This window comes from Palaemon carinicauda, chromosome 32, assembly GCF_036898095.1.
Source record: "Palaemon carinicauda isolate YSFRI2023 chromosome 32, ASM3689809v2, whole genome shotgun sequence".
In the NCBI taxonomy this organism is placed as follows: Eukaryota; Metazoa; Arthropoda; class Malacostraca; order Decapoda; family Palaemonidae; genus Palaemon; species Palaemon carinicauda.
Genome location: NC_090756.1, coordinates 1845191 through 1853447, shown reverse-complemented (window position 1 = coordinate 1853447; position 8257 = coordinate 1845191).

The following is an 8257-nucleotide window of genomic DNA, read 5'->3' as shown; positions in this document are numbered from 1 at the left end:
CACACATTACCACAATTATAGAGTTACGGGCAGTTACTAGTACAGGTGTGAGCAGGTTGGTTGGTTCCCCCCCCCCCCAATAGCAGAGGGTAATTATGCCTTGCTAAAGTTTTAACTGCTACTGTAGTTTTGGCTATAGCCTATCTTGAGTTTCCACTGTAAAGAGCTCCAGGTTTGAATTGTTAGAAAAAATACAAATTATTCCAAATTTGTCATTTTGCACAGCACTATACTCTTGTATATTAAGTATTCTCCAGAAACTGTTACTGTCAGTAAAATCCAATTTTGCTCAGAATTTATACATACCCTTTTTTTATAAATGCCATGAGTATTGTGTGTGTTTGATAAGGTATCCTCCGTGGTGTAAGGTAGAATGTGTTATTCAGAGTATTATTTTATTGAGTATCTCTTGTTGATGTCGGCTACCCCCCAAAATTGGGGAAGTGCCTTTGGTATATGGATGGATGGATCTCTTGAAGAAAATTTATCAATTAGGTGGGAGCTCCTGTGAGTCTGTGGATTATCTGAGGGTAGTCATTTGATTATTGTAGTGAAGTATGTCCTTGTTAGGATTTAGGAGGTAATACTTTTCGACTTTACAAGAGTTTATTTTAGTTGTAATTATTTACAGTATTTGATATTTATTACCTCAGAATGTTTTATATGTTTATAGTTTGTCACTCAGATTATTTCATTGAAAGTGTGGTCTTGAATGTTGAAGTGCACAGTAAAATATTTGAATGACTAATATATCTGTACAATTAACATCTATTTATTTATTTTTCAGACTAGAATCATCAAAAGAAGTAAATCGTTTGTATCATGCGACAGACCATTCTTCATGACATCAAGAAGATGATCAGCAATGAATACTCTGGGATTTACTACAGAAAAAAATCCAGTTTCCGAGGCAGATTATTATCTATTAATCTGATTTATTTCGGATTTAAAAAAACACAGGATAGTCTCAACTGGATTAGTTTAATCTATCATCAATTTTTTTGGAGTGTTAGAGTATCATTACAATACTACAAATATCTTGAAATGGTCATTCTACCAAAGTTAGAGAGATTTTAAGGGGTTGTGTGTTACAGTGGTTACACCATTCATATCCCATAAGATCAATAACAATTGCTAACTGAAGATAAAAAAAAAAAAAATTAGTGATAAAGAATAAATTTTTAATTTTTACAACAATGATATTAAGATTAAAAAAAAACAAGTTGAATTACAGTTAGAAAAAAATTTATTCTTTTATTTTGACGACGATATTACCGGATTATTTAAAGTTTATCAGTGTCTTTTCTGGAAGACATGAATTTATTTGTAAAGCTATTAACTTTTACTTGGTATTTTAGCAAGTATTTTATTCTTAATCTTTGCAAAGTCAGTCCATATAAAGCTAATTTTAGTTTAATTATTAAATATATGCTTCTTTCCATAAAAAAAAAAAAAGTGAGGCAATTTTTCCAGTAAATTCTAAGTGCCCTAAATTTAACTTAAAAATTAGGTCCAGATTGACATTTACAGTATGAGCTTTTTTGACGTTCTAATTAAAATTCAGATTTCAATTTCCTAATTTTTATTTATTAAATATGCATAATCATTTGTTTAGTTGCCTAGAAACTAGTTGGTGAATAAGAATAGACCAAATGTTAATGGATTCCTATTACTAAAGATAATTTGCTGAAATTATATGTACTGTAATATTATATGGATTGGTTTATATTTGTATTGTAATTTTTTTTTTTTTTAAATGAGGAAATTGAATATTAAAAATCAATTAAGATCAAATGTAACTGAGGAAGGACCTTTTCCTTGGAAATTTGCAGCTCATTTCTTCAATTTTCATTAACTATATGTTAAATCATATGTCGGTTTCCTCTGGACCTCTTATTATACTTTTAGATCGTATCTTTTCAGTATTGTATAAAGTAATGTAAACAAGTTACCTAAATTTGTGACTGGGGGGAAAATTACCATTACTATTTATAGCAATTGATTCACATTCATTCTAGTCTGTTTGTGAATATAACCTATAACTATGAATATAGTTTCATCTTTGTGTATACCATTTTATCTCTCTTTCGAAACTTCCCCATAATTATTAGCAACTATTATTGAATGTTGAATCTAGGCCTATGTTACCTTAAAATGTGTAAGCAGATTGCTTCAGATAGCTATTGAACAAAAAAACTTGGCTCTTTAATCAGAAACATCTTTAAAAGTTTTCAATCACTTCTTTTTGACTTCAGGGTTTGTGGGGTGGGAGAATACCTTAATATAGAATCAACTTGTGTATAAGTATTGGTATTATAAATATAATAAGTAAAGAAAAAAAATAACAATTGAATTTGGCTTAATGTTTCAAAATAACCATCTTATTTCCTTCCCCCCGGCAATATATGATAAGTGTTCAGCTTTACTAGAATTACTGTATATTATAAATTTCAGTTGAATAAAAGGAGAAATAAGTATGTTCAGTAAAGTTTTGCTTCAATTTATCTTGTGTAATGGGAAGTAAGGGACGACAGGAATAGAATAATTTGGAATAGTATTTGTGAAGGGGTCACTGTATTTTAAGGGCTTAATATTACTGAGCATTAAAAAACTCTCTCTCTCTCTCTCATCTCTCTCTCTCTCATCTCTCTCTCTCTCTCTCTCTCACACTCTCAGTCTCTCTCTCTCTCTCTGTCTGTCTCTCTCCTCCTCTCTCCTCATCTCTCTCTCTCAGTCTCTCTCTATCCTCTCTCTCTCTCTCTCTCTCTCTCTCTCTCTCAGTTCTCTCTCTCTCTCTCTCTGTCTCTCTCTCCCTCTCTCTCTCTGTCTCTGTCATCTCTCTCTCATCTGTCTCTCTCTCTCTCTCTGTCTCTCTCTCTCTCTCTCTCTCTCTCTCTCTCTCTCTCTCTCTCTCTCTCTCTCTCTCTCTCTCTCTCCTATATATATATATATATATGTTTTCCAATTAAGGTTATATTCACAATAAAAATATACCAATTTCAAAATAAGTTTACTTTTTGGTATTTTCCTTAGATTAATAATGTTCCAAAATATCAATATTTGTATTATTCTAGTCACAAATAACATTGGAGCTTGTTTGCAGTATGAAAGCTTATTTTTGTGTTTCAAAATATTAAATGACAAAATTAATATTGAAAGGATAAAATTTCATGTCCACTGGTTTTAAGCTTTGCATATTCTTTATATCAAAAGATGCAGTTAATTGCCTCACATTCTAGTTTAGAATGTAGCTTATATAGTTATTCAGTTGTGTTTGAAACATTTAAAAATTAAATTTATATTAAAGATTTTATGAAAGGAATAGTGACTAAATTTGTATATCGAAGTGTTAATTTTTCCATGATAGACTTGAAAAGGAAACAGTCGGTGAAGTTTTTAATCGTTATCCTAATATTACTTAAAGTGGATGTTCTAACGGTGTTTTAATGTTCAAACTAATAGATTGTTCCTGAAAGATTTAAGGCCTAGTTATACTTAAGGAAAGGTTAAGATTGATATTTTTGTAAAGAATTCTCAAGACACATCTGGTTCTTGAAGAGAAGGAATTGTACCCAGGGCACTGCTACAGAGGGAAGAAAGTAATGTGATTCATTTAGGACAATGGGAGGAATAATTACCTGTAGGGAAGCTCAAAGAAAAAAATACTGATACCTTTCAATGTAGCCACGGTCTTGGGTTAGAGTTCTCATGCCTTGAGGATACACTCGGGCACTCTATGCTAGCATATTTCTCTTCGACTTTTGTTAAAGTTTTGTTATTTATATAGGAAATATTTATTTTAATGTTACTGTTCTTAAATATTTTATTTTGTTTCCTTTCCTCAACGGGCTTTTTTCCCTGTTTGGGGCTCCTGGGCTTATAGCATCCTGCTTTTCAACTAGGGTTGTAGCTTAGAAAATAATAATAATGATAATTTTGAAATAGAGCTATGGTATTTCAAAGGTTATTTCTTGCAAAATGACATTTACAGAGATTACAGGGTACCGTTGTGATTGACATTTCCATTTGTAATAGAAACAAAGATTGTATCTAAACCTACCGAAGGTGGTTTTATAGGTAAAATTACTTTGCAAATCTGATGAAAATAACTTCATATAAATAGGGAGCAATTTGAAAACGGTAATTTTAGATTTTTTCACATTAAGGTAATGCTGATATCAAATGCTTAAAACCAGTTGGATTATATATACAATAAGATACTGTTTTGTCATTTACGATTGTATTAGATACAAATATCAATCGTTAAAACTTTTGACGTAAGATGCCTGTACAACTCATGACTGTATATTGATTAGAATGATTATTTCAAATATATTTGTTGTAAATAATTATTGCCACTTCATAAGGTCTAATGCATAAAGAGTAATTGGTATAGAGGATACTTGAAAATACAAGAGCTACGGTTCTGAATGTATGGAAATAAAGACAACGGTGCAAATGATCTAACTACATATATTAAATAAAGGTAGATATCCCTGCATTTGGACATTAGTGATTGCTAATATGGATATTACTGACTACCTTGTACCATCTTGGGTTCATTATTATCAGATAACTGCTAAAGGTTGATTCATGATATAGTTAAAGATATTTGAATCAACTTAACACTTCTCAGTTCCAGTTTAGATGAAGTGGCTTCTAATTAGCTGGTCAAATGTCTTTTACAACCATGAATAAACCCTTTAGAAGTTCTCTGACTAATGAACCTTGATATGACTAAGGATATGGCTAAGGTAGTCATTAATGTCTATATACTGATCAATGATGTCCAAATGCCTGGGACATCTACCTTTACTTACTGTCCTTATGTAATTATACCATTAGCACTGTTGTCACTTCTTTCATAAATTATCATTCAGGACCCCCTGACTTATAACTTAGTTTTCTCATCTATACCAGTTATTTCAAGGTATGCAATAGACCTTATGCAGTAGTGTATATTTACGATCTTAAGTAATTATTGTAACTTGAAATATTGTTTTGTTGGTAATTGTGTAGTGTAGTTAATATATGGCACTCTGATTTATTTCCATGAAAAAGACAGTGTCTGCAGTGCTTACTTCTTATATCAATTTTCTTATGTAACATAGCGTGAATCCGAAATAAAAGGCATGAAATGTATTACAGTATTTAATTCAGTTAACCTTATAAATACAAAGAAAACCTGAAAAAAAAACAGAAAATGCAATGAGACAGAGTATTCTCCTTCTATTAACCTCATATGACAGTGTTCTCCTTAAACGGCCCCCGTTGCTCTTCCAGAACCAGCAATTGCCTTATTCACCATGAAAAAAATGGGCCAAAAGGCTCATGAAATAGTCCTTTCTCCTAACTAGCCACTTGTCCATTAGGACTTATTAATCCCCACATACAGAGTTCGTTCCTCCCCTACTGGGCGATGAGAGCAGCACTATAAATGTTTGATGAATATAAAGTACAAAGTCAAGATGGCCGAACTGTATTGGTATTTCATCTTGGACCAAAGTCCACTTCTTGAACCAGATGTCTGTCCAGTAGGTCTTTCCTAACTAAAGTCATGATAATAATGGCACTATTTCCATTAGTTAATATTTCTCAAAAGCCTCTTAGAATGTCTTGAAGATACTGAATTAAAATATTAGGTACAAAAGTATACCTAAATTTGTTCATAAAGCTTCCAATTAATACAATATGGCTGAAGAAAAACGTAAGAATTCATTAAAGAATTTTAATGTAGAAGATTAATGTCGAACATGAAACAGGTTTCAGTGTAATCAATTTAGTTATATACAATAATTAAAATAAACACCATGAAGGCAATGACATCAAATTCATGAAACCCCTTTTTTCTGAAAGCTTTAAATGACTTAGATTCAAAGAAAAGTTGATGTTTGTCATGCATAAAGCTCATGATTCGACCAAGAAAAGCTCTTAAGCGAGTCACCCTTAATCCATGACAAAAATCCTGTTTTCTTTGTTTATCCATTTTCTATTTTTTTAACAATACTTGCATTTAAAGCTCAGTCTTTGGGATTACATATTTCATGATTGTGTAAGTAAGTAGCGCTTTCTCTAATAGAATGATAAAATTATTAATAAAAGAAGAAGGAAAAGGAAAGCCCACCAAGGCCATCCCCTGTCCCACCTAGTAACCAGAAACTTTAATGCAAAGATTTCTTCTGAGGAAGCAATGTTACTAGGCCCTTGAATGCTTTCCTTTTCCTTCTTTTTTGAATTTTATTGATAATTTTACAAACAATGATATCAGGATTGTGATTTAATGACTTCAGAAATAGTTTGTAGCTCTCCTGAAGTTAAATGGTAAAGCATTTATGTCATTATGTACATTTATTATAAGGCAGATTCTAGTTATAGTTACAGTACATTAATTCCTTAATGAAACTAAATTATATATTTAGACAAGAAAAACATCATTAATATTTCTAGATTGGAAAATAGATTAAAAATATAAACATAGTAAGAGTCATTTTCAGGCCTTTGTGCAATTTCAGAACAATCCATTACTACAGACACCTGAGGCTCACTGAAAAGCAGACAAGATTCACAAATGCCAAATTTGCCTCCCAGTCTCGCTCCATTTAATGCACATGATCGAGTCGGGTAAAAGAGAAGAGACGTGCAAGACTACTGCCCTGACCATCCTTGCTACTTCCCCCAGCAGACAGTCAGATCGGACCGAAGTACGCATTCATCTTACACACGGACACCTGAATCACTTTAGCTGTGTAATAAAGTTCTCAAATGCAAACCCTAGAAAAGGCAATGCTGGAAAGCAAGTTTAACCTTGAAACAATTCATATGAATCCTATTAATAAACTTAAGCCTATAACCAATACCCAAAAACTATACAATACTTCTAGAAATAAAAGTACGTCTTATACAGATATAGAATTAAAACAAGTCAACCCCACTAAATCCTATCCTCAACTTTTACTATCTTCAACTTAAAATTCCTTAATGCAGTATACTATCCTCAGCATCTAGGCCCTTAATATACTATCATCTTATAAGTATTTATAATCTACTCCTAATCTTATAACCTCTTACAATACTATTCTTAGGTCATAACCCCTTACTATATTACCACGAGCACATACTCCATTACTTAGGCATTCTCAGTCATTAATTAAAGATGATTCTTTATTATTTATTACGTATTTTACGCAGGTCCTGTGTAACTTCATATATCGCTGCACGTTACGGTCAAAATGGTTATGATCAAGCTATTTTTAGTACTGTAATCAAAATAATTTGATACTCTGGATTTTTGTCCTTAACAGACTTTAGATTAACCCAACATGAAATGGAATTTGAAATGCAATTTTAACATAACCAGATGGACTCGGAGACAAGAGACAGACGGACGGAGATTATGTTCGCCAAGTACAATATTCTCTGCTGAAATCCAGCACAAGATGAACAGATATTAAATTAAAGATATGATTTTAGTATTTTTCGGAACACGAACGTCTCCGAACTCCTTATACCTTTCAATGTAAGGAAGTTCAAAAAATATACTAACGAAGGCAAATATATCTTTAGATGATTAAATACCCAATTATCTATAATACCCAGCAGTTCACCAACATAATGACATTCAATAATGAATTCATTACGCATTTTAATTCAAAATGATAAAAAACTAGAATCGTTTTTGTAATAAAGAAACACAGGACCAGGAATTATAACTTCTATTAAAGTTAATTATTGTTACGAAAATATATATTTGTAAAAGAGCAAAGCATCAAACTCACATCTCTGAACAAAAAGTAAAATTATAATCTTTTATTATTTATTTCCAAGTGACTTTATGAAGACTGATATTTTCTCCTTTGATAATTCAGAAAATCATATAATCAATATCTCAAAACTTTTAAATGGAGAAAAGAATTTGCTCATTAAAGATTTTTTTATATATAAATTCATAAAAAACGTAATCTTACAAGTTAAATACAAAGTTATCTCCAAAATCTATATTTAGGCATATACCAAAATTTTAAGTGATTTTTTACTTTAATACATTTTCAAGATTATAACAAGAGGCTATTTCAAAAACTTGAAATACCAAATTTTCTATTACTGTATATGCTCTGCTTACTGAAACTGAGGATTCTGCTCTTTGAAAATGCTTTTTTTGAAGAAACTCGAGTTCTAAGCTTATCAATGGGGTGACTGGGTGTTGTACTTTCTAAATGGATAAAAGATATTTTTCACCTTTTCAGTTAAATAATATGTC